Below are 27260 nucleotides of genomic sequence, written 5' to 3'. Positions count from 1 at the left end.
AGCAAAGTATACATCCTTTGAAACAATAAAATATGAAACATATTTGTAAATCATGCTGTAATTAAAATTGTGATAAATAGGGAAAATATCTCTAATAAAATTTAAAGAATATTAAAAAAACTAGAATTCCAAATAAGTGTTTTAAAATATACTGTGTATTAAGTAAAAATAACATGAAGTAAAAATTAAGTGAAAATACATATTTTTAAATGATGGGGCCTTTCTAAAAGTCAAAGAAATGATGTATTCTGGGAACCTGGGAGGCTCAGTTGGTTGAGAGACCCACTCCTGTTCTTGGCTCTATCATGAGCTCATGGTTTGTGAGATTGAGCCCTACATTGGTCTCTGTGCCAACAGCATGGAGCCTGCTTGGAATTCTCTCTCTCCCTCTCCCCTGCTCCCCTATTCCCCCCCCCCACTCTCTCTCTCTCCTCTCACTCTCTCTCTCAAAACAAATAACTAAACATTTTAAAAAAGAAATTATGTATGCTGAACCGGAGTAAGCATTTGAAAACATAATTTAAATTTAGAAATGTCATTGCCCAGAATGTGAAGCTATGGCTAAATTTTTACTGGACTCATTGGTGAAACATTTAAACCATCTATGTCATTTGCTCTTATAAATGATGACAATATAGATTTTTTTAAAAATGGCAGTTGCACATACTCCACATAACATAGATGTGGATTGGCATTTTCATTCATAGAAGCATGACCAATAATTTGGCATCAAGTTCACTGTACATTTTTTTCAAACATACGGGACGGGAATCACAACATACCTGACAGCCTCAGGGGTATTGTTTTCAAGAGGAATCCTTAAAATACTTGAGGACATGTTGTTCAAGCAACCCAAGCATCAGTGCTTTTATAAAGGGTGAAACCATGTACCCTGAAGTAGGAGCCACCCTGGGTTTGATGAGTCTTACTCAACATTGGACCAGCATCTTGTAACATCCCTTGAGCAAAACCCTAAACTTCCCCCTAGGAACCTGATGTGCCATGGAGGCTCTGAGACCTGTGCCTCAGTAGGTTTTAATAGCTTATTCCCATCCTTGCACACCCAAACGCAGTTTACCACACTTGAACCGTTTGGGCAATAAACATCAGTGTGTAGTGACAGAACTTATATGCTGCAGTTAACTTAAACCATTAGGTTTCCAGGGAAACAGTGCTAGTAGAGGTAAGTCTGCGGTCATTCGTTCCACAGAAAAAGAATCTAGACTTGTTGTTAGCCCTCATATATATATGTGTGTGTGCGTGTGTGCGTGTGTGTGTGTCTTTGTGTGTCTGTGTGTCTGTGTGTTTGTGTGTGTATAGTAGCTTTGATGAAACTTGTGATGTTAAAAGTACTTTAGGGGTGCCTGGGTGGCTTAGTCAGTTAAGCGTCCGACTTTTGCTTAGGTCATGATCTCCCAGTTCGTGGGTTCGAGCCCCGCGTCGGGCTCTGTGCTGACTGCCAGCTCGGAGCCTGGAGCCTGTTTCAGAGTCTGTGACTCCATCTCTCTCTGACCCTCCCTTGCTCACGCTGTCTCTCTGTCTCTCTCTCTCCTAGAAATAAAATGTAAAAAATAAATAAATAAAAGTACTTTAGACAAGTTGCCTAAGATAGTCTGGGCAACGTGAAGCATCTGACAATTTTGATGAGAAGAATCTTGAAACTATGAGGACACATTGGTCAATAGTTGGATAAATAGCCCTCCTGTACCTTATTATTTCATATGACTTGTGCAGATCATTATCACTGGCTTTTTAATTTTATTGTGCTTGGTAGATAGTGATCATTATGTTACTTAAGATTAGGATCATAGTACATATGATTCTCTCTAGTTGATAGTAAGTCCAAACTATTTCATTGCCTACTTATGCTTACTCCTGTAATTTTGTTTCTTTTTTTTTTTTACTTTTAATATTTATTTATGTTTGAGAGTGAGGGAGAGAGAGAAAGACAGAATGCAAGTGAGAAAGAGGCAGAGAGAGAGGGAGACACAGAATCTGAAGAGGCTCCAGGCCCTGAGCTGTCAGCACAAATCCTGATGCGGGGCTCAAAATCACTAGATATGAGATGATGACCTGAGCTGAAGTAGGATGCTCAACTGACTGAGCTACCCAAGGACCCCTGTAATTTTGTTTCTTTGTGTGTGTGTGTGTGTGTACATGTGTATGTGTGAGTGTTTATGTATATGTGCAAATGTGTGCATAGCTTTATGTGCTTGGCAAAAGAAGATAACATTTAATAAAATAAGATAACAATAAAATAATAAAATTCAGGAGTTTCTTGACTACAGTTTTAGTCCTTTTTTAATTTTTTTTTTGTAATTTTTGAGAAAGAAAGCATCAGCAGGGCAGAGTTAGAGACAGAGGGGGCAGAGGATCTGAAGCAAGCTCTGTGCTGAAGGCAGAGACTGATGTGGGGCTCAAATTTCTGAACCATTAGATCACGAACAGAACTAAAGTTGGACATTCAACCAACTGAGCCACCCAAGTATCCCCTGTTTTAACTTTTTTTTCGCTTAGAAGATGACTTCTAGCAATATGGTATCCTTACTTCAATTGATTCCTTGGGATCAATTTGCAGGAGAGTTGATTTTGGCTAGAGAAATAAAAATAGAAATGGAAGTAGAAATAAATAGAAAAATAAATCTCTATATTTAAATGCATAAATGATTAATAGATGGACAGTATCTTAGCCTGTTGGGGAGCTGTAATAAAAATAGCACCAGTTGGATAAAGTAAACAACAGAAATTTATTTTTCAGAGTTCTGAAGGCTGAGAAATCCAAGATCAAGGTGCTGGCTTCTTTTGTATGTGGTTTATAGATGGAGGCTTTCTTGCTGTACCCTCACATGATGGAGAGAGGGAGAAGAAATAAATTTGCTCATGTTTCTTCTTGTAAGGGCACTAATTCTATGGTGAGGACTCCACCCTCATAATCTACCGGAGCCCTATCTCCAAATACCATCATGATAAGGATTAGGGTTTCAACACCTATATTCTGGGGGAAGGGCACAGATATTCAGTCCATAGCAGATAAGGATGATAGATAGATAGATAGATAGATAGATAGATAGATAGATAGATAGATAGATAGATGATAGACAGATAGACAGATAGATAGATAGAAAAACTCGAAGGAAACATAATGACATCTCCAAAATTATATGCCTACCCTAAGCCATTTTCTGAACTGCAGACTCATATATATATGTCAGCAAACCATAAGAGACCTAAATATAGAGACCAAACTGAGGGTTGCTGGAGGGGTGTTGGGTGGAATGGGCATTAAAGTGGGCACTTGTTGGGATGAGCACTGGGTGTTACATGTAAGTGATAAATCACTAAATTCTATTCCTAAAACCATTATTACACTATATGTTAACTAACTTGGATTTAAACTTAAAAAGTCATTATAAAAAATAACTCAGCATCTGAACTTGGATACTTAAAATATATTCTAACATAACAAGTTCAATAGTGAACACTAGATAATTTTTCTACTTTTAAACTGCACCAATCCTTATATAGAGTTTTTCCATACTATTTAATGGAAACTTCATCCTACTAATTGCTCAAGTGAAAAAGTTTTCTCTAACACCTCCTTTTCTTTCCAATCTTTTAGAAATATATTAGTTTTCTCTTCAAAATATATTCAGATTTGGGCTGCCTGGGTGGCTCAGTTAGTTAAGCATCTGGCTCTTGATTTTGGCTCGGGTCATGATCCTGGGGTCATGGAACTGATCCCCACATAGGGCTCTGCACTGAGCATGGAGCCCATTTAAGATTCTCTCTCCCCCCACCCCCACTCCATCCTCCCTTTCTCTCTTTCTCTCAATATATATTAACACATTAATTAATTTAATATATATGCATTACATATATATTCAGATTCCCACTACCAGCTCCTGTACCATCCTGATCTGAACTACCATCTTTCCTCTCTTAGAATATTGCAAGAATCTCCTAATTAGTTTCTCTGTTTCCATCCTTGACTCTGTAGATTATTTTCAATATAAAAACCAGCATGATCTTTTTGAAACATAAGTCAAATTGTTAAATGTCTCCGATCAGACTCTTCCAATGAGCCCCACTTCACACAGAGCAAATGGCCCAGTTGGTAAATATCTATAAGATGTTACATGATCATTACCCTATTTGGCTCTCTGGACACATTTTGTGTGATATACACAACAAAAGAGCAGAATGAGGAATACAGAAGTAAATCCATACATTTATGGTTCATTTATTTTCTGCAAATATGCCAAAACCATTGACTGGGGAAAGAATAGTCTTTTCAACAAAGAATGCTGGGAAACTCACTGAGTATCACATGCAAAGGAGAAGAGTTGGAGCCTATGACATATAAAGGTTAACTAAAACTAGATCAAGACCTAGTGTAAGAGCTAAATGTGTAAGGAGAAAACATAGGTATATATATTTGTGAGTTTTGATTAGACAATAGTTTCTTAAGTATGCCACTAACTATAACAAAAAAATAAACAAATTGGCATTTATCAAAATTAAATACCTTTGTACTTTGACACTATCAGGAAAGTGAAATGAAAGCCTACAGAATGGGAGAAAATATTTTCAAATTATGTATTTGATAAGGTTATATACTTATAATTTTAAATGTTTTATTATTTTTGAAGGAGAGACAGTGTGAGCGGGGAAGGGATAGCGAGAGAGGAAGACACAGAGTCTGAAGCAGGCTCCAGGCTCCGAGCTATCAGCACAGAGCCTGATGTGGGGCTTGAATCATGAGCCATAAGATCATGACTTAGCCAAAGTTGGATGCTTAACAGATTGAGCCACCCAGCTCCCCCATGAATGAGGTCTAATATTTATTATATACAAATAACTCATATTTCAAAAAGAAAAAAGAAATTTCCCAATTAAAAATGAGCACTTAAATATACAAATAGAGATTTCTTTTTTTTTTTTTAACATTTATTTAATTATTTTGAGAAAGAGAGCAAGTGCAGAAGGGACAGAGAGAGAGAGGGAGGGATAGAATTCCAAGCAGGCTCAGTGCTGGCAGCATAGAGCCCAACTTGGGTTTGATCTCATGAATCATGAAATCATGGCCTGAGCTGAAATCAAGAGTTGGATACTTAACAAACAGAGCCACCCAGGTGCCCCTGATATTTCTTTAAAGAAGATAAACAAATGGCCAATAAACATATGGAAAGATGCTAGACATCATTAACTATTAGAGGAGTGCAAAATAAAACAACGAGATACAACAACTCACTAGGATGGTTATAAGCAAAAATTCAGATAATAAATAAGTGTTATAGAGGATGCAAAGACACTCAGACATTGTTGGTGGGAAAATAAAATGATGTAGTCACTTCAGAAAACAATTTGACAGTCCCTCAGAAGTTGAACATAGAATTACCATATAAACCAGCAATTTCATTCCCTGGTATATCATCAAGAGAATTAAAGGCATATGTCAAAAATGTGTCTACACAAAAAATTTTACACAGATATATTACACAGTACATCAGTACTATTTATAATAGCCAAAATTGCAAATCACCCAACTGTCCATCAAGTGATGACTGAGAAACCAAACAGTGGTATATCTTATTCAATGAAATGTTACTCAGCCATTAAAGAGAATGAAATACTGATACATACTTCAATATGGATAAACTTTAAAAACATTATGCAAGTGAAAGAAAGCTGATACAAAAGGCCATATGTTTTATGATTCTATTTATATGAAATGCCCAAGATAGACAAATCTATAGAGACAGAAAGTGGATTAGCAATTTCCAAGGGGTGAGGAGTAATGGAGTGTGACTGCTAATGGATATGTCATTCCTTCATGGGGTGATAAACTGTTGCAGAATTAGAAAATAAGATGGTCACATACATTTGTAAGTATATACAACTATTGAATTGCATGCTTTAAAGGAATGAATTTTATGATACATGAATTGTATGTCAATTTAAAAAAACACAACACAATGGTTTGGCTAACAGTCAGTAAATCTTAAGCAAATAAGAGAAATCAGAATCATTATGAGGAGTGAAAAGATAGCCAAACATAAAAATATCACTATCCCAAACTTCTGGGTTTGGTTCCTTTTGCACTGTTCTTGTCAGAAGCTGTATGCTTCATGTAACGATCACCTTTCTTAGCTCTTAGGTAACAAATACAACTTCACATAGCCATCTCTTCCTGGACACATTTACTGAGTCTTATTTTATTTTATTTATTTATTTTTTTTATAAACTTTTTTTTATTTTATTTTATTTTTTTTAATGTTTTATTTATTTCTAGGAGAGAGAGAGAGACAGCGTGAGCAGGGGAGGGTCAGAGAGAGAGGGAGTCACAGACTGAAACAGGCTCCAGGCTCCGAGCTGGCAGTCAGCACAGAGCCCGACGCGGGGCTCGAACCCACGAACCGCGAGATCATGACCTAAGCGAAAGTCGGACGCTTAACCGACTAAGCCACCCAGGCGCCCCTACTGAGTCTTATTTTAAAATCCTTGGTGGGAGTAGACTCTCTCTTGTCCTCAGACAACATATCAATCTCTTTGCCTTCAATTTTTTTGTGTAGATTTATTTTTTATTTATTTTTAAATCTTAATTCCAATGTAATTAACATACAGTGCTATGTTAATTTTAGATGTACAATATAATGATTCAACAACTCTATATATTACTCAGTACTCATCAAGATAAATGTGCTCCTAATCCCCTTTCACTTATTTTACCCATTCCCCCACCTACCTCCCTTCTGGTAACCATCTGTTTTCTCTATAGTTAAGAGACTGTTTTTTGGCTTGTCTCTGTTTTTCCCTTTGCTCCTTTGTTTGGTTTCTTAAATTACACATATAAGTAAAATCATATGGTATTTGTCTTTCTCTGACTGGCTTTTTTCACTTACATTTTACTCTCTAGATCCATTTATGTTGTTGCAAATAAGATTTCATTATTTTTATGGCTGAATAATATTATATGTATATATAAAATTATAGAGAGCATAAGCACTACTATTTTATATGCATATCTAAAATCTCCATTCATTAGTCGATTGGCTCTTGGGGTGCTTCCATACCTTGGCTATTGTCCATAATGCTGTAATAAGCATAAGGGTGCATATATTCTTTTGAATTCATGCTTTTGCATTCTTTGGGTAAAAATACAGTAGTGCAGTTCAATTACTGCATCATAGGGTAGTTCTCTTTTTAATTCCTTGAGGAAGTTCCACACTGTCTTCCACAGTGGCTGCACCAATTTGCCTTCCCACCAAAAGCGCATGAAGTTTCCTTTTTTACCATATCCTTGTCAATACTTGTTGTTTCTTGTGTTTTTGACTTTAGCAATTCTGAAATGTGTAAGGTGGTATCTCATTGTGGTTTTGATTTGCATTTCCCTGAAGATGAGTGATGTTGAGCATCCTTTCATGTATTTGTTGGCCATTTGTATGTTTTCTTTGGAGAAATGTCTATTCATGCCTCCTGCCCATTTTTTCAAATGGATTATTCATATTTGGAGTATTGAGTTTTTTAAGTTCTTTATATACTTCGGGCACTAACCCTTTATTAAATATGCCATTTGCAAATATTTTTCCCAGTCAGTAGGTTGCCTTTTAGTTTGTTGGTTGTTTCCTTTGCTGTGCAGAAGCTTTTTATATTGATGTAGTCCCAATAGTTTATTTTTGCTTTTATTTCTCTTGCCTCAGGAGACATATCTAGAAAGATGTTGTTCCAGCCGATGTCAGAGAAATTACTACCTGTGCTTTCTTCTAGGATTTTTGTGGTTTCAGGCATCACATTTATGTTCTTAATCCATTTCAAGTTTATTTTTTGTGTATGGTGAAAGACAGTGGTCCAGGTTTACTCTTTTTCATGTAACTGTCCAGTTTTCCAACACCATTTGTTGAAGAGACTATCTCATTCCCATTGTATATTCTTGCCTTCTTTCTTGAAGCTAAATTGACCACATAATCATGGGTTTATTTTAGGGGCTTTCTATTCTATTCTATTGATCTACATGTCTATGTTTGTGCTTTGGCCTTCATTTTACAATGTAATAAATTGGTTCCAGGATTCACCTTGTGATTTAGTTTCCCTGTCAGTTGTCAGGACTTGTCAGTATACTTCCCAGGGAATTTTCAAAGAAGATTTTCTGTAGTATATCTTTCAGAAGATCAATTTTCAAGACAAATGGGGACATTGTGAAGATAGGTGCTAAAGAAAAGAACTTTATTTCTGTAGATGATAAGAACTAGAATATTGACTTTAAAAAATACATAGCCAGATTTTTAAGACTTAAGGCAAAGTCAGTGATGAGCGCTGGTCTTGCTAGAAGACATGTCTTCCCATTTTTATTTTTAGTGTTTAGTGTATGAAATTTGGAAACAACTAACATATAACGGTCATTCACATTAAGGTCAAAAGTCTCGGCCAGAGGAAGATTTTCAAATTTCTCTGAGAGATAAGCCAATTTGAATTCATAGTATTGTTTGTACAGTGTACTCTCCCTGAAACTGTGGAAGATGGAGGCAATAAAATTTTTGATCAAGTGCTAATGTTTTTCAAAATTCCCTTATGATGATTCCAACAAAGTGAGGACTTATATATGTTAAGTATTAAGGAAAATACAGTCCAGTAGTTTCTTTGCCATGGTGACTGCAATGGCCTTTTAAATTCAAGGTTTTCAAAACATTCAGAGAGTTCTAAGATAATCATAAGCACGTATTCATAAAATTGTGATTGAGCAACTGGATAAGTCTATCTTGAGGAGCTCAGATATCATTTGGAACTGCTTCAGAACTATGCCCCATCTTTGTGGCTTTGCTTTAGACTATTATTGCAGCAGGTGAGGCATGAAGTTGTCACGTCCTCACCTTCAAAGGTGAAACTCCTCCGTTTGTACAAAATGTCCAGGTTATGCAATGATTATTCCAATAATACTTCTGCGAATAAAATCTAGGTGATGTACCTTTTTCAGGCACAACCAAGTGGCTGTCTTCGCCAACCACATGGCCAGGAACGTACCCAGACTTCTTGATATTAGCCAGTGTTTCTTTTCCAAGACTGGGGCCACATTATTCATGCTTGAATTACCTTGTGTATGTAGATAAAAATTTCTACTATTTTCATGATCTCAAGTAACCTCTATGCCTGAGAGTAAAAATGCTGTTTGCTTTTTGTAACAACCTTCCAGTACATTTTCTATGGACTCTTCAGTGTTGCTTTTGCTGTATACCACAACATTTAATATAAATAATCCCACTGAGAGCATAAGCACTACTAAATATATTCTATTGAGTCTCCAGTTTTATTGGTTAACAATGGTAACTTAAAATTACTTAACTGAGTTTTGAAAAATGCTCAGTTGGCTATCAGCATTACAGTTTGATCCATATTAGAACCTCTCCATTCATTGATTTGGCTAGGACCATATCTGCAGGAACATCTACCATTATTTAAGCTGTTTTGTGTGCATAAATAAACAAATTAAGCCCTAGCTTTTAACCTGGAGAAGAATTTATACAGGATATGAGTTCCTAATATTTACCACGTTGTAGAGTTAAAGTTCCTCATGCGCATTCTAACTTATGAACAAATAAACATACATCTGTAAGTATATATACACATACATATATAATTTCTTTTCTTTTTTTTTTTTTTTACAAATAGTTTATTGTCAAGTTGGTTTCCATATAACACCCAGTGCTCATCCCCACAAACGCCCTCCTCCATGCCCATCTCCCCCCGCCCCCCCCACACCCATCAGTCCTCAGTTTGTTCTCAGCATTCAAGAGTCTCTCATGGTTTGCCTCTCTCCCTCTCCCTGACTATTTCCTCCCTTCTTCTCCCCTGTGGTCCTCCGTTAAGTTTCTGTAGACAGATTTTTAGGGCATATATAATTAAGATTGAAGAATGGCTGGCTAATTCAGCTTCAGCAGTCCACAGAAAGAGTTTTTGTTTTGTTTTGTTTTTACACTCTGTTAGTTTTGTAACGAAGTTATATTATGCTCAAAAGGTTGGGATTTTATCACCTGTAATACTCAGTAGATCTCAAAAAACTTCAATTTTCTCATGATGTTGATTTTGGATATTACTTGAGAACTTATTACCATTTTGTGGCTAGAATGTGTCCTTCAGTAAAGAGATCAGGACCTACATAGTATAAATGACAAAATTCTATTTTTTTTTTTCGTTTTGACTGAAGATCTTTAGCTAGCCAAAGTTTCTTTGCAAGGTAGATTGAGTCTTTTTGGGAGATTTTGAGAATAAATATAGACAAGAGATCATCTTGTCTATAAATTGACTATAAAACCTGCCCTATAAATTGAGGGAGGTTGAAAGCCTTGAAAATGTTACATTCTTTGCATCATTATTTAAGTACTGAAGGAAATAGGAATGAATTTGTAGATTCACTAATACCATGTCAATGTATTTTTGATTGTTCCAATGGAAGGATCTAGGTTATAAAGCAGAAAATATGGGGCTTCTGGGCGGCTCAGTCAGGTCAGCTCAGGACATGATCTCATGTTTTGCGAGCTCAAACCCCACTTTGGGCTCTGTGCTGACAGTTCAGAGACCAGAGCCTGCTTTGGATTCTGTGTCTCCCTCTCTCTCTGCCCTTCCCCTGCTCTTTTACTTATTAAGTAACATTTATCTATTCAAATAAATTTATAATAAATAAATAAATTTTTTAAAAAAAGAAAATAAAATAGAAGCACAACCCTAAACACTGTTTATTTATAAAGTCTTTTGTGTGTGTAACTCCAATGGAAGCAGTGAACCTGATCCCCATGAAGGGTATTCTAAATTCCATTGCAGTGTTCTTTCACCAGGTTGATATTCTTGCTGTTCTCAGCAACCAAATATTGGTAATAATTAGAAACAAAAACTGAGAATTGAGTCTTAGAATGAGAAAAGTAAGGTAAAGTGCATGACAACCTTATTCATTCTTTTAGGGAATTGGACAAATGAGAAACAAAGAGGATTGAAACCAAAAAGTCAGGGACCAGGGTCCTTTCCTCAATGTGGGGACCATGGTCGCTGTGATGAGTTGAAGGCACTGAGAGAGGGGAGAAAACTGCCTGGAATGTCCCTCCTTATCATGACATAATCTAACCTGTGTTAATTTCACTACTTTGTGTGCTGGGAAGGTTGGAGGACCCTCCTTCAGCATTTGCCAGCCTGCACAAATTGACCAGGCAGACCCCATTCCACAGTGCTCTGCTTTCTTTAGTACATTATTGGGTCCCTATACTCTGGTGCTTTATACTGAAGTTGGTCTCTCCCCTGCAAAGTTGCTGGAACAGTGTTATCACTGATTCTGAAGTTTGACGATGAGAATAGCAGACTCTTTCACTGTTTCTGCTCATTAATATTCTAGGAGCCACTCCCCAATGAGAGGATCTGTTGCTATCATATGTATACTCTTTCAGAGCACAGTACATGAGAACAGGGAGTAACGTCCCTTGTGGTGCTTGAATGTTTGTGAACTTTCTTAAAGTAAGTCCTAATTAAAAATTTTTAATGTTTTATTTATTTCTGAGAGAGAAGGAGAGACAGCATGAGTAGGGGAGGGTCAGAGAGAGAGGGAGACACAGATTCCAAAACAGGCTCCAGGCTCTGAGCTGTCAGCACAGAGCCCAATGCAGGGCTTGAGCCCACTAACTGTGAGAACATGACCTGAGCTGAAGTCAGACACTTAACAACTGAGCCACCCAGGTGCCCCAAAGTAAGTCCTAATTCAAGGGAACATACCCAAGTGGGATGGAATCAGGTAAGGAGGAGAGATCAATAGTGTAACATTTTTCCCCCAGTATCCCCAACCGTTAAGACTTGACACACCCTTTCTCAGGAGCTAATATAGAAAGAGGATCTCATTGATCACTTTACTTGACTTCTGAATCAGTTAAATGAGGTTTACTGCTATAAAAAAAAAATTAAAAAAAAAATTAAAAACCCCAAAAATAAGAAACTACAAAATTAAATGGATTTATGAAACAGAGGTTTATGTCTTGTCAGTGATGAGTGGTGAGGGAAGAGAAGAGACTCTCTCTGCTCAGCACAGACATCTGGTGACTCAGACTTATTCTATAAGTCAGTGCTCAGAAAAAAGGCCCCAGGGAGGAGAGAGGGAGGGAGAATTGCATGGGACGTAATTCCCAGGCCACACTTGCTATGTGTCTACAGCTCCGTCACAGTGAGCTGCAAAGATGCTGGGAAATGCGTTATGGCCGAAGGTAAACAGGGCATACGTTTTTAATTACAAAACACTCTTACTGCCAAAAAGCAGCATTTTAAAATACTTTTTAAAACTATCTTTGAAGTCATTAAAAATCCAGAAACTATCTTTTGGAGATTACGTATCATTTTTGTAATATAATTATACATTTAATAATGTAAATATCATGTGGTAGATATATTGAGGAACCAGAACAAAAAGTTATATTCTGAAAAGAATATTTTGACCAGATGTTAAAATAACCTAGATATTAAGGGTGTTGTATAATTAAGTCTGGTTAGAAGTTCTTCATAATAAGGTGCCTGGGTGGCTCAACTGATTAAGCGTCCAACTTCAGTTGAGGTCATGATCTCATGGTTCGTGGGTTCAAGCCCCACATCGGCTCTGTGCTGACAGCTCAGAGCCTGGAGCCTGCTTTGGATTCTGTGTCTCCCTCTCTGTCTGCTCCTCCCCTGCTTTCACTCTTTCTCTCTTTCTCAAAAATGAATAAAAGTTAAAAAAATTAAAAAAGAAATTCTTCATGATATCAATCAAAATAAAAAGTGCTAAAAATATTGTAGGAAGAAAGGCAAGTCAAATTAACAGTGAAAATCATCCCATGTTTAGGATTTTACCTAAAAATGATGCATACGTCTGATTTCAGAGGTATGGGCCTAGCAATGCCACATGCATTCTCTCTAAAATTCTAATTAAAATTCTTCTGAAGACAGGGGGGCAAGAGACAAAAATTTCAAGGTACAGAAAGTAAAGATGGGCGGAACATCTACTGTCAGAATCTTGGAAGACTTGACAATGATTATAAGGTAGACGGATCTGGATGGAGAATAATCCTCTCAGACTTGAGCACATAACATACTTTGAGTCAGCTTCATGAAACCAAACCTACCTGAGGCAGGCAGGGGTATGTTGAGTTCCTCCTTCACCATATGTTATCAACTATAAATATATAAGATGAGCACCAACCATTCCTCACCTGGGGAAATATTTTTTTCAGTCCAGGCAAAGAATAAGGGAGCCATGAAATAACGAGTGGAGAGTCAGGTTAACTGGTGGTTTATTCTGGGAGTGCAATCTCTTGAGGAAAGGCAAGCATCTGCCTTCAGGAAAAACCCTGGGAACGGTGCCTGCTAGCATATTATAGTTCTTCATTTACAGTATCTACCCAGAGGACTGGGACATTACATGCTGGGAAATGAGGCTCAGTGGAGACAAGAGTGCCGACGTTCCACTGGAGCAGGATTTTCATATTCACTGCTTCAACTGGGTGCTTTGAGCAATGTCTGGTACATAGTCGTTATTGAACACTAATGATACAGAGAACTGACTGGAAATGTCTTCAGCTCCATACCAATGTAAATCTTAGGGTAAATCTAAAGGACGTGGGACAAAAATATAATCATTATCATTATTCAAAAAAAATTTTTATGTCTTTATTTTGAGAGACATAGACAGAGAGCAAGTGGGGGAGGGGCAGAGAGAGAGGGAGACACAGAATCTGAAGTAGGCTCCAGGCTCTGAGCTGTCAGCACAGAGCCTGACGCAGGGCTTGAACGCAGGGACTGTGAGATAATGACCTGAGCCAAAGGCAGACACTTAACCGACTGAGCCACCCAGGCGCCCCTATCATTATTATTATTAGCATCATCATTGATTATAATTATATCTAATACTAATAGAGTTCTGTACTTGACTGCCAGACACTCTGCTAATATGATTTTATTTGATGTTATTTATGTAACAACCCTGGGACATAGGCCGTAGTATTATCCTCATTTGAAACAAACCTGCCAGAGTTTCCTAAAAGTAGCAAATCTAGGGTTGAACTCAGTCATTGGTTCCACAATCCAAGCTCTTAACAGACTGAAAACAAAAAGTCATATCGTGGCAGATACCACTCTTGGAATATTTTTCTCATCACGTATAGTGTAATGGAACCCCCAGATATTATTTTGGCATATGGCAGCCAGAAAAAAGACAAGCATTACTGGCTCTGTTGAAAGGGGGTGTAGTCAGGAAAGATGTTCGATCTGACAAAATGAAGTGGAATTGTTACATACAATATTAGAGATGTTCAGGGAAGAGACTGCAGGGAATATTCTCCTTTGTTCTTCTTTCTTCCCAGTGGTGGCTCCATAGTTGCAGCCTTGCCAGCAGGCATGTCCATGGTTAAACTCTCTTTGCATTCTGGAAGCCTCTTAGAAATAAAGGCCAAATGAGTGCATCATCTTTCTACCCAAAACTCTTGTTTTAGAAAGCTGTGATGTAGCTTCTTCAAGAAAAGAATAATGGGATTAGAGTTCAGGATCAGTACACATAAGACGGATTAGCTTATAAGCCTAAAAGCTACATCTAGATGAAAATGCTTGGCCAAGATTTCTTGGACATGGAACCAAGCAAACAAATCAAAAGCCTTCACAAAGGGTTGAAATGAGTGAAAAGTCATGAGCCTAGCCTACAAAAATTTGTGAAAAGTCATCCTTTAAAATCAACTTAGGGGGCTCCCAAACCTACAGGTCACAAAATCTCTGGATAGTCTAGGAAGGGCATCCTCAGGTGGTCCATGGAAGATAAGGGACAAAGAACACTCTCCCAAAGACAGAGGCTGGTACTACAGACAAAAGGAGATCCCCCCGCCACAAACCACCAAAAGTAGAATCAGGGATTTACAGCTGAACAGCTTAAGAACTTACAGTACCACCTGTAAAAGAAATCATTCTTGGTCTTATCAAAGAAAGTTTGATAATTGCTATTGACCAGAAGCCTACTACTTATTTATTGTTTGGAAATTTTACTTATGATTACTCTTAACAGTTTTCTATGACTTATAATCAGGACATCCGAAGTCATATCTTGGCTCGATGGGAAGAAGTGAACATCCCTAGACACCTTGCACTTGGAGGGAGCTGTGGTAACTGACAGCTTTGGAATTGTTTCCTTGAGAGTGAAAATCAGTGTGTTCAGTGTGAAAACGTCAGTGCTTATGGATATATTGTATCAGAGACTGATAGTTCTTTTCCAGTTTCTATGTATCTTTCTTCACCAATAGGAACTTAGAATACAGATTGGGCACATGATTGCCTTGTATAAAGCTGGTATTTTCCAAGTTATCTTGAAGCTAAATGTTGCAGTGTGACAATGTTTTGGTCATGGTCAAGGTACTTAAGTAGACGTGGTGTGTATAGCTTCTGACAAGTCTTAACAAAGGCAATGAGGCAATGAGAGGTCTCAGTGTTCCTTTTTCTGTTGGATTGAATGCCAGTGTGATAGTTGGGTTAGCACAGCCATCTGGGACCATGAGGTAGACATTCAATATGGAGAATCCTTGGTTTAGAATGATATTTAAGCCATAATACCAGTCTTAGAATGCTTATGTTGCATGACAGAGACAAACATTGTCTTTTTTATGCCTATTATAAACCACTGTTATTTATTTATTTTTAAAGTTTTATCCAAACTATATCTCTATTAATTCATGTTAATGGAAATTAGATGAGACTCATACTTTGATAACCCCTGGGCAAATGTAAGGTAAATGATTAGAAAAACATAAGAAGAGAAATCTATGAATAATTTTGGGTGCAAAGAAATTACACCAAATTCGTTTACTATTTTTGAAATACTGTGGATGAAATGCTTTTCTGGGCACACAGCTAGAAATGTTGGTTGAGGTATAAAAATACAGTTTCTTAAATACACAACTGAGATGATACAGAAGAAAGGAAAATTTTCAGAAGTGATAAATTCACTGGGGCAAGAAAGTCTTGGAGCTATTGCTTGCCTGTGATATATTTTGCTCATTTCTGTTGACATAGAATCTGAATATTTAGTTCCTTGACTAAAGAATCAAGGAACAGGAGGGCAAATGGGAAGTCCATTCAATAATACTGGAAGCACTGGAAGTCGACATTCACAGTGAGCTGACTAGACGAAAAGAAAAAACAAAACTCTACAAAGGACAATCATGGGTCTATAATTATTTTGACCTTGGCTCTAAATAGGGAGGGAAATTTTCACTTGAAAACTTTTAAACAATAGTGTATCTTACTTTTATTTAGGGCAGTTCATATTACCTATGTGGCCAGAAAAATACAAAACTAAAATATGTATTCTAATTGTCCCCATGTTGTAAGTGTTTTTAGAAAATTAGAAAAAGAAAAGTAAAATCTTCTTTGATGGATCATTTAGATTTTTTTTAAACATTTATTCAGCTGTTGAGAGACAGAGGGAGACACAGAGTATGAGCAGGAGAGGGGCAAAGACAGAGGGAGACATAGAATCCAGAATCTGTCAGCACAGAGCCCGATGCAGCCCTTGAACTCACGAACCATGAGATATGAACTGAGCTGACGTTTGGCACTCAACTGGCTGAGCCCTCAGGTTCCCTGAGGGGTGCATTTTAAAAGCACACCTTGGGGCACCTGGGTATCTCAGTCAGTTTAGCATCCAACTCTTAGTTTTGGCTCAGGTCATGATCTCATGATTGAGAGATTGAGCCCCGCACTGGCTCTGTACTGGAAGTGGAACTTGCTTAAGATTCTCTCTCTCCCCCCTCCATCTGTCCCTCTCTCTCTTGTGCACACCTATGCCCCCACTCTCTCTCTCTCTCTCTCGAAAAATCAGATCAAAGCAAAACAAAACAAAAACCAAAAAAATAAATTAGACACCAAAAATTTACTAAATAAACTGTCAAGAAACATGAACTTACAATCTAAACCCTTTAAATGTATAAGGGAAAAAGTGATGGTCTAAAAACCAACAGAAAGGACAATTGCAGATAAGGACATTATATATAATGAGTATAATGGTCATTTTTTGTTAAAATAAACTATAAAAAATGAAATCAAAATTATGAAGAAAAAATAAAAATATTAATGTGACCAAGCTTATCTGATTAAATAAAAATAGATTTCTAAGAAATGAAAAATGTTAAAAATGTTTTTAAAAATCAATCAGTGTGTCAGTAAGCCAAAAATAAGGCACAGTTGCGGAAAGAGTAAACTGGATGACACATTTGAAAAATAGAAAACCCAAGATAAGAGACATAAAGATAGGCCTTGGGAAGGGTGGAGGAGATGAAAATTGGAATAGAGAAGAGAGCAAGAAAATTTTCATACAAAATCCAAAATATGATACCTAGGAATAAACCTAACTAAAGAGGTAAAAGATCTATACTCTAAAACATCTGTCTATTCTATTCTATAGAACACTAGATCTATTCTATCTATAGAACACTTATGAAAGAAACAGGAGAGGACACAAAGAAATGGAAAGACGTTGCATGCTCATGGATTGGAACAACAAACACTGTTAAAACATCTATAGTATCCAAAGCACATATAATGCACTCCCTATCCAAACACCACCAGCAGTTTTCACAGGGCTACAACAAACAATCCTAAAACCTGTATGGAATCACAGAAGACCCTGAATAGCTGAAGCAATCCTGAAAAAAAACAAAACAAAACTGGAGGCATCACGATTCTGGATTTCAAGCTCTAGTCACTAAGACAGTATGGTACTGGCACAAAAACAGACACATAGATCAATTGGTCAGAATAGAAAACCCAGAAATAGACCCACGACTATATGGTCAACTTATCTTTGACAATGCAGAAAAGAAGATTCATGGGAAAAAAGACAGTCTCTTCAACAATTAGTGTTGGGAAAACTGGGTGGTGACATGAAGAAGAATGAACCCAGACCACTTTTTTACACCATATGCAAAAATAAATTGATAATGGATGAAAGACCTAAATGTGACACAGAAAACTATCAAATCCCCAGAGGGGAATACAGACAGCAACCTCTGTGACCTCAGCTGGAGGAGCTTCCTACTAGATATATCACCAAAGGGAACTTCATCAAGATAAAAAGCTTTTGAATAGTGAAAGAAACATCCAACAAAACTAAAAGGCAGCCTATAGAATGGGAGAATACATTTGCAAATGACATATCTGATAAAGGGTTAGTATCCAAAATCTATAATGAACTTGTCAAACCCAATACCCAAGAAACTTCTAACCCAGTTAAGAAATGGGCAGAACACATGAACAGATACTTTTCCAAAGGAGACATCCAGATGTCTAACAGACACATGAAAAGTTGTTCAAATCACTGATCATCAGGGAAATACAAATCAAAACCATAATGAGATACCACCTCACACCTGTCAAAATGGCTAACATTAACAACATAGGAAACAACAAGTGTTAGTGAGGATGCAGAGAAAGGGGAACACTTTTCCACTGTTGGTGGGAATGCACACTGATGCATTCACCCTGGAGAACAGTATGGAAGTTCCTCAAAAAGCTTAAAATAGAACTAACCTATGATCCAGCAATTGTACTATTAGGTATTTACCCAAATGATAAAAAACTACGGATTTGAAAGGGTACATGCACCCCAATGTTTATAGCAGCACTATTGACAATAGCCAAACTAAGGAGAGCACCCAAATGCCCATCAACTGATGAATGAATAAAGAATTGATATAAGGGTGCCTGGGTGGTTTAGTCAGTTGGGTGTCTGACTTCACCTAACTAAAGTCATGATCTCATGGTTTGTGAGTTTGAGCCCTTCATTGGGCTCTGCACTGACAGTGTGGAGCCTGCTTGGGATTCTCTCCCCTCTATCTATCCCTCTCCCACTCTCTCTCTATGTCAAAATAAATACATAAATAAACTTAAAAATACTTAAACTTTATATATATATAATGAAATATTACTCAGCCATCAAAAAAGAATGAAATCTTGCCATATGCAATGATGTGGATGGAGCTAGAGGGTATTATGCTAAATATAAGAAGTCAGTCAGAGAAAGACATAACATGATTACACTTATATATAGAATTTAATAAGCAAAACAGATAAACATATAAGAAGTGGGTGGGAGGAAGAGAAGAGAAGAGAGGGAAACAAACCATGAGAGACTCTTAATGATAGAGAACAAACTGAGGGTTGATGAAAGGAGGTGAGTGGGGGATGGGCTAGATGGGTGATGGGTAATAAGGAAGACACTTGTTGTGATTAACACTGGGTGTTTTATGTAAATGATGAATCAACTGAATACTACTCCTGAAACCAAATTGCAGTGTATGTTAACTAAGTAAAATTAAACTTAAAAAAAGAAAATGAAAACATAATATTTCTCTATATAAACGATATACAAAAGCCAAAAGAAGACTATAGAAAGAACAGAAGAGATGCTGTTTTCAAAATACAAAGCAACAGATTCTGGCAGTGCCTGGCTGGCTCAGTTGGTAGAGCATATGACTCTTGATCTCAGGGTTGTGAGTTCAAGTACCACACTGGGTGTAGAGATTACATAAAACTCAAATTTAAAAAACAAAACAGAAACTCACAGGTGATACAGTTCCAGTTTTGATAGAAGAAGGCACAGGTCCTTCATTTCAGAAGCCCAATGATTCCCAAACAGGAATAAAACTGAAATCAGAAGACACCTCAATTAAAGAGATTTATAAGGCTCCAGAAAGCAGGGCTATATATACCACCTACAAAGGAAGGGCAATGAGTGTGATGATTTCTTGTTTCTTTATAATAATGATGCAGCCAAGAGCCAGTGGGATAAGAATTTTGAATTTGAAGGCAAATTACCGTCTATATAGAATGCTATATCAGGGATGCTATCTTTTAGGTCTAAAGTCATTTACTAAAGAGTTCATTATTAAAATATCTTCTCTAAAGGAGCTTTTTAAGATTGTCCCAAAAAAGGAGAAATGTTATAAAAGAAGGAAGGTGTGGTAGGAAAGTGGTTCACTAAAGAAATGCTATACTTTGCATAAACCTAAGAAAAACATGAGTTTCAGATTTCTATGAATCAATTTGTTAAAATCAGTGGAGGTATATTAATGAATTTTTTTAAAGATTAAAATTTAAGAGTTTTAACTGCATTTTTTTTCATGTATAAAAGTTATAGGAGGCTCTAATACACAGCATATTGTTTAACCCTGCCATAAAGGAAATAAAGATTTATTAAGAACAGGTAAGAATGAGAAAGCCAGGGGCGTCTGGGAGGTTCAGTTAGTTAAGCGTCTGACTTTGGCTCAGGTCATGCTCTCATAATTCCTGGGTTTGAGCTCCGTGTTGGGCTCTTGTGCTGACAGTGCAGAGCCTGGAGCCTGCTTTGGATTCTGTGTCTCCCTCTCTCTGCCCCACCTCAGCTGGTGCTCCCTCTCTCTCTTTCTCTAATAAATAAACTTAAAAAAATATTTTAAAAAAGAATGAGAAAGTCAAAGTATAAAAAGGTGGTTTATGTGCATTACTTAGCATATAGAAATAGATGAAATGAATATTACAAGTATTGCTACAAAAGAAAAGTAAATATAAATGTTTTTCTCCATATAATTTATACATAATGTAAAATTTCATGGACTAATAGCATGCAAATAAAACCTTTAGGAAAGAAGTAACAGGTGATATGAACACCACACAGAGTAAAGAAAGACTTGATATTTACCTAATTCACCAGGGTTTTAGACTGTTTTACATTGGATTCTAAAGTGTAATAATTTCAGATAATAAATACTTCACAAAAATGAAATATAATTATTAATAGAAGCCAAAACACTCTGTAAGCACATTCTACAAAACTGGAGAAAGTGAACACTAAGAGTTATAGTTGGTATCAAAGAAAAATTACAAAAAAAGTAGAGGGGAAAACAATGAAAAGAAGAAAACAGAATGCAATAAATAAAGTCAAAGATACCTAATGTATCACTTACAAGTGCTGGCTACTATAAAAATAAAGAATTCTTCATTATTGTTGCTCTTCAATTCAGCTATCCCATGATGATTTGCCAAATTAAGGATTTATTTTTTATCTAAAAAATTTTTTTTAATTTTTTTTTAATTTCTGAGAGAGAGAGAGAGAGAGAGAGCGTGAGCAGGGGAGGGTCAGAGAGAGAGGGAGACACAGAATCTGAAGCAGGCTCCAGGCTCTGAGCTGTCAACACAGAGCCTGATGTGGGGCTTGAACCCACGAACCATGAGATCATGACCTGAGCCAAAGTTGGACGATTAACCGACTGAGCCACCCAGGTGCCCCTTATCTAAAAAATTTTTAATGTATATTTATTTGAGAGAGAGAGAGAGAGAGAGAGAGCATGAGCAGGGGAGGGTGAGAGAGACAGGGGGACACAGAATCCAAAACAGGCTCCAGGCTCCGAGCTGTCAGAACAGAGTTTGATATGGGGCTTGAACCCATGAACCCTGAGATTGTGACCTGAGCCAAAGTCCAATGCTTAACCAACTGAGTCACCCAGGTGCCCCTGCAAAATTAAAGATTTTATTTTAAAGAAAATCAAGTACATTAAAAATAGGAACCATGAAAATACTCATCTTTCATATACTATCTAAATGAGTAAGATTTTTGATATTCTTATTTACAAATATATATAAAATTAAAAAGACTAAATATAAATCTATAGTTATATGGATGCTATTCTGCCCTACATATACAAACATTTGTTCCAAATGTTAAAGAATAACTTTAAGTGATTTCCATAAAGAAACATCAACTGATTCCAACAAAAAATTGAATAAGCCACCAGGTATTATTATAACATCAAGCCTAGCAATCAGTTACAGGAGTAAGAGAAAAAGATATCAACAAAATTATAACATATATGGAAATACTAAAATGAGAATTGTTTAGAATCTCTAGAGAAACAATTACCAATTTTTGCTGAGAAATATAATAATTCAATGCATGGAAAACTAACTCACCTGGGATTTGATGGAATTTTTATCAAATCAGCAAGATTTTTTTTCTTTACGAAATAATTCTCCTATTGATATGGACAAATGAATGTCCATATGTCTTGGATGGCCAAGACAACTTTTGAAAAATCTTCTAAGTGTAAAAAATCAACCTTCTAGTTATTAAGTGATATTCATAGAAGTATTAAAAAGAAGTAGGTGCCAAATAAATTTGAAGTAGAGAAAGTGTGAAACATTTTCGAAATGTACAGTTCTGATCTGTCATAAAGGAGCATCTTAAATCAATATGACAGATTGCATTTTTGCTTTTTTGAACTTGGGAAGATAGACTAAATAATCGGATAGTCCAATTCCTCTCATATCATTTACTCAAATCCATACTGGATAGACTAAACATTTAAATGAAAAGAGAGAAACTGTAAACATATTTGGGGGAAATGTCAGTGTGGTCGGGAAGGAGTTTGAAGCAGGAACTCAGAGAAAATATTAAAAATATGTAGATAAAACTCCACTATGTGAAAACTCCTTTATTGGGAGAGGGTTGTCACATACAAATTCAAATACATGTTAAAAATTATGAAAAAATAAAAGCATCCGTATCATAAAAAGAAATTGATGTAGTCCTTCAAGAGTTCTTACACACAGGAATAAAGAAAACCAAAAATTAAAAAAAATGTAAATGATTGTTAGTTATATGCTGAAGTCCAATTCAAAAATAATCAACAGCATAAATTAAAATTTTAAATTGGGGGCCGCCTGGGTGGCTGGGTTGCTGGAGCATCTGACTCTTGATTTCGGCTCAGTTCATGATCTCATGTTTTTAGCACTGGAGCCCTGAGTTGGGCTCTGTGCTGACAGCATGGAGCCTGCTTGAGACTCTATCTCCCTCTCTTTCTGCCCATCTTTATCTGGGCACATTCTCTCTCTCTTTCTCAAATATAAATAAAAATTTAAAAAAATTAAATGGATTTTTAGCAGAAATGAAAAATATTTATAATTATATGTATTTTTGAGGGAATACATAAAAGTCCATCAACTGTATATCTGTGTATATGTACACATATATACATATAAGCAACATACGTACATATATATTATTGAGAGAATTATAATGGTATACGTTTGGGCAATTTTTAATAAAAGCCAAAATACTTGGGCAACACCTGTTGTTTGACATATGGTTAGCTCTCTTACTTACTGACTGTAACTAGCCTCAATTTTATTGTCCACAACATGAGAATAACAGTAATAATTTCTGTTTATTTGTGTTGTATTTGTTGACATAGAAATAAATTAACTTGCTGTAAAGTAAGAACAAACTACGTAATTCTGTATAATTAGGTACCCAGTTACGTACCTTAATAAATAAAGAAAATGGGTGCCATATAAACAAAAGCTATCCCCTAGTGATTGGATTACATGACTTTTTTTTTTAATTTAATGAACTCACATTAATTGTGTAATTAAGTATAAAATATAAATCAAGCCAAAAATTGAGTAGAGTATAAAAGTAGAAATTGTATTTCCTTGCCCTTAACTGAGTGTAATCAAACGTTAGTGCCTTTTACCAACCAACTTTATTAACACTTTCCTTATTATGTTATAAATGGTACTTACCAAGGGATCAATACAGGTCTTTCTTATGGATGTGGCCTCTGTGAGAAGTCAGGTATGATGACATCCCAATTTCTCTCTTTGCACCTGTTTTATTAGGACTTCAATGTTTCTTATCGTTTGCTGGCCTTAACTGTGATACAAACCCCAGCCTGTCATCTTCCAGGGAGGGTGTGACTTTCTCTGTTAATTCATTTCCCCTTAGCTACCTTCTATCATGTTTTCACATTCTCCTGAACTCTTGAATAATCTCTATTCTTACACTAATAGATTTCCTGCTAGCCTTCTTTTTCAACTAGTCCATCAAGGAACCAAACAACAAGCTCATATTAAAAGATTTAGACTTTTATACCAGCTGAGTTATCAAGTGATAAAGTTCAGATAGATAGAAAGAATTTTAGTCATCATGACTTTAATTTTTTTTAGCTGTGCCATTTAAAATACCGTGTCTCCTCGGTGTAAAAATAACATGTTGCACGTTCACAATAGTCATAATGTATGTCTAACAATGCAGTTTGCAATTCTATCCATGTAATGTACCAAAGAAGAAGAAAAAAAGGATTATAAGTGAAGTCGAGTTCAGTGGCTTCAACAACTGTTATTTGCCATTTGTTAACTTTATTTAACCATTAAAGTACAAGGCTATGCAACTGTAGTGAAACTTCTCAATTGGTTTCAATAAAACAGAGTTAATTAAGGTTTTTATTATATATATACATATATATGTAAATACATATCTTACCATTTGACTTTCAACTATTTAAAACATATTTGTCAGTTGTCTAATAAATCTCAGAATACCAGTACTTAAATTTTTTATCAAGTTCCTTGTGGTTGGATCATGACATTTTTTGTCAACTATTTTTATAATATTTTATAATATCATATTCTATAATGGCCTGATATATGGGGTTGTTTTTATACAATATGAAAATAACATTTTAAATATAAAATGTTGTTGCTTGAAAATTGGAATGATAAGATCAGATCTAGGATTTTTTTCAACTGGAGAAGAAAATGTGATAATGAAATCAGAGGACAGTGCCAAAGGGAACCCCATTTTTTAACTATGTTGGGCATATTATTTTCTCTTCCCCCATAGTAAAATAAAAGTTGTAGCATGGACTATTACCATAATGCTTGCTGAGGTTTTTCTTTTTTCTTAATTTTTAAAAATTGTTTATTTAATTTTGAGAGAGAGAGAGAGACAGAGTGTGAGCAGGGGAGGGGCAGAGAGAGAGACACACAGAATCTGAAACAGGCTCCAGGCTCTGAGCCGTCAGCATAGAGCCTGACATGGGGCTCAAACTCACAAACCATGAGGTCATGATCTGAGCCGAAGTCGTACAGTTAACTGACTGAACCACTCAGGCGCCCTGAGATTTTTCTTTTTTAATAAACTCTGGATGAACTCATGACATCAAAGGGTGAGAAAAAAAGAAGTTGGATTAAGCCCATTTCCAGCTTGCTGCTCTTTATAGATGCCTGCTTACTTTCTTAGGTTTGAGTCTCAAAGGATGACACTAGATTTGCTTCTAAAAGAAAATATTGTCAGCAATCCCACACTTCTGAGCAAAACTAGCATAACACATAGACCCCTGACCCTATTTCCTTAGTGTAGCTATTCAGTGTACAAGCACTGATCTTAAAAAACCCAAAGTCTTTAGTTACCTGCCTGTGAGTTACAGGTAATAAACATTTAATAAGAAGCAACCATCACATTTAAACTCCTAGACCATCACTTATTAGAGGTTTATGGTTTTTTTTCCCGTTAACTTTAGTGGAAATATTTTAGGGAGATGCAAGTAATTTGATGAAAAAAAATCTGTCTGGGGAGTAATTTAATATTGAAGACAAAATTGTATCTGTCCATCGAATATCATGTTGAGTTGATTTAATTCAGAAACAATTTATGAGTTATTCTGTAGTTTTAACTTAAAAATCTTTCCTAGTTTTTGCTTCCTTTAAAAGTTTTAGTTATAGGGGCACCTGGGTGGCTCAGTCAGTTAAGCATCCGACTTCAGCTCAGGTCATGATCTTAGATTGTGGGTTCAAGCCCCGCATCAGGCTTTGTGCTGATGGCTCAGCCTGTTTCAGATTCTGTGTCTCCCTCTCTCTCTGGCCCTTCCCCACTCATTCTCTGTCTCTCAAAACTGAATAAATGCTAAAAAATTTTTAAAATAAGTTTTTTTATAAGTTATAAACTTATATTTTATCTTACTAATAGATAGTAAGATGTAAGTGATACATAAAAATTTAAGTTTGCTTTTCATCCTAAACTAAGGCTTTAAATTAAATAAATATTAAAAGGTCTTCAAACTGAGGCAATAATAGATACTCTAGTAGAAATGACAGCAATAATTTCTAATTACCTCTATTAGATGTCAACCAAATGTTATTTGTGCCTATTACCAGATATCAATAATCTGCACACAGTACACACAGGTCTTCCTATTTTTTATATACTCAAACAGTCTCTAGTTAGTTAGTTGTCAAACTAAGGAAAGAGAAAAATCCATGTTAGGCTCAATATCGTGTATCATATTATAATTCAAAAAATGTATTTCCTTTTGCACCAACCTATATCCTAAAAGGTAAACCATACAGAAGAGACTCTAGTTTAAAAAAAAAAAAAGTACTTATTATATAATCTCATTATCTGAAAAAACAGATCATTCTTTCTTTCTGCCAATCTTTTCCAAATTTTCTATCATCTATGTCCATATAAAATAACACACATATCATTTTTCTTACTTTGTAGCTTCTTTTTTTTTTTACGCTCATCAAATTATGCCTATTGAGCTTAGCACTTGGTTAGACAGATTTTCATGGCTTTTAATTTAAATACTGCACATCATTACTCTGACTTTATGACTTTGGAGCGATGATCAAGGGGACAATCCCACCCTTTCAAAGGTAAACACCATCACTATATTGAAATAATAAAGATGACAAGAACATCAATAGTGATGACAGTATCTAATTTTCACTGTGAAACGGTCTGCAAGGTCTTTAGTTAGCTAAAATGAGCTGTATTTTTTGTGAGCTTGTTTATTGTGAGTTTATCATGTTCCAGGAAATAGGCTAGGAACTTGAACTTTCATGAAACTTTTCATCCTCATAACAACGGCATGAGGAAGATACTATTATTATCATTCTTCAATCTTTTCTATTCTGGATGCTAGAGGATCACTCCACTGTGCAACCCTTGATAAGGTCAGAGATGGTCAGCAGGTCAATAAATCAGATAAGCATTTCTTGTCCTTGTGCACCTGGGCAGATTCACAATGCATTCTCTCTTCTGCTCCATCCTTCTCTCCCTTCTCTTCTCTTTCCTCCTTGCCTATCTTAATCTTTCTCATTCTTTGCCCCCTACTCTTTATCTTCCCTGCAGTACAGTGAGTCTGAGCTCCTATGCCCTTCAGAAATACAAAAGTAGCAAAATTAATACCAAAATCAATTTGACTTCTCTAGTGTGTCACACATCTGCCTTTTATTTTCTCCCAAATAACTTTCCTAATCATTTAGTGTCAGGGAATATCAAGTTTTGTTTTGCACTGTGCAAGAGTCTTATACACTTTCATCTTTTCTTAGCGTTTTGTGTTTGTTTTTTATGACGAGCAAATTTAAATTGTAGGCCAGATTGTACTTTACCCAAGAGTTATTTGCTCATTTGA

The sequence above is a fragment of the Hyaena hyaena genome, unplaced genomic scaffold (assembly GCF_003009895.1).
Source record: "Hyaena hyaena isolate Hyena2069 unplaced genomic scaffold, ASM300989v1 scaffold_485, whole genome shotgun sequence".
In the NCBI taxonomy this organism is placed as follows: domain Eukaryota; kingdom Metazoa; phylum Chordata; class Mammalia; order Carnivora; family Hyaenidae; genus Hyaena; species Hyaena hyaena.
Note: the sequence above shows the minus strand (reverse complement) of the source record.